The 835-nt window shown below is 43.6% G+C and overlaps 1 non-coding gene across 1 annotated transcript; it reads left to right on the forward strand.

Moving 5' to 3' along the window:
* The first annotated feature begins 270 nt into the window (after nt 1–270).
* On the forward strand, nt 271–343 carry TRNAV-AAC. The gene has a single exon. It is a non-coding gene; the product is annotated as a tRNA-Val (tRNA).
* Nucleotides 344–835: the final 492 nt, after the last annotated feature.

Here is an 835-nt window from a genome sequence, read left to right on the forward strand (position 1 = left end):
CACTTCTTTTCCGTAGAAGAAAGTAAACCCAAAAAAAGTGCAACCAACCGGTGCCCGGTTTCTAACTAGGGGCTTTGAAAAAAGTGTATGCAAATTCCAACTTTTGAAATGGTAGTACTGTTCAACTGGACATACGGTTATTTTTCCTTTTTTGGGGGGGTTTCATTGTTCTTTCTGTTAAAAGTTACGCTAACCCTACCTTTAAGTGCTTGTGAATTGCACGTTACAACAGCGATACCAAGGACTTTCTCAGGCTTTTCCAGCAGGCGGGTTTCCGTAGTGTAGTGGTTATCACGTTCGCCTAACACGCGAAAGGTCCCCGGTTCGAAACCGGGCGGAAACAGCTTATTTCTTTTCCCCCTGCTTACGTCCACTTAACAGGGTCTTGTGATGCTCCTTATGTTTGCTTTTTATTTTTTTAACATCTTTATTGGACTATAATTGCTTTACTATGTTGTGTTAGTTTCTGCTGTATAACAAAGTGAGTCAACTATATGCATACGTACATCCCTATATCCCCTCCCTCTTGCGTCTCCCTCCCACCCTCCCTATCCCACCCCTCTAGGCGGTCACAAAGCACTGAGCTGATCTCCCTGTACTATGCAGCTGCTTCCCACTTGCTATCTACTTTACATTTGGTAGTGTGTATAGGTCAGTGCTACTCTATCACTTCGTCCCAGCCTACCCTTCTCCCTCCCCGTGTCCTCAAGTCCATTCTCCACGTCTGCGTGTTTATTCCTGTGCTGCCCCTAGGTTCGTCAGAACCATTTTTTTTTTTAGATTCCATATATATGTGTTAGCATACTGTATTTGTTTTTCTCTTTCTGACTTACTT

Source organism: Balaenoptera musculus, chromosome 4 (assembly GCF_009873245.2).
Source record: "Balaenoptera musculus isolate JJ_BM4_2016_0621 chromosome 4, mBalMus1.pri.v3, whole genome shotgun sequence".
Taxonomy (NCBI): domain Eukaryota; kingdom Metazoa; phylum Chordata; class Mammalia; order Artiodactyla; family Balaenopteridae; genus Balaenoptera; species Balaenoptera musculus.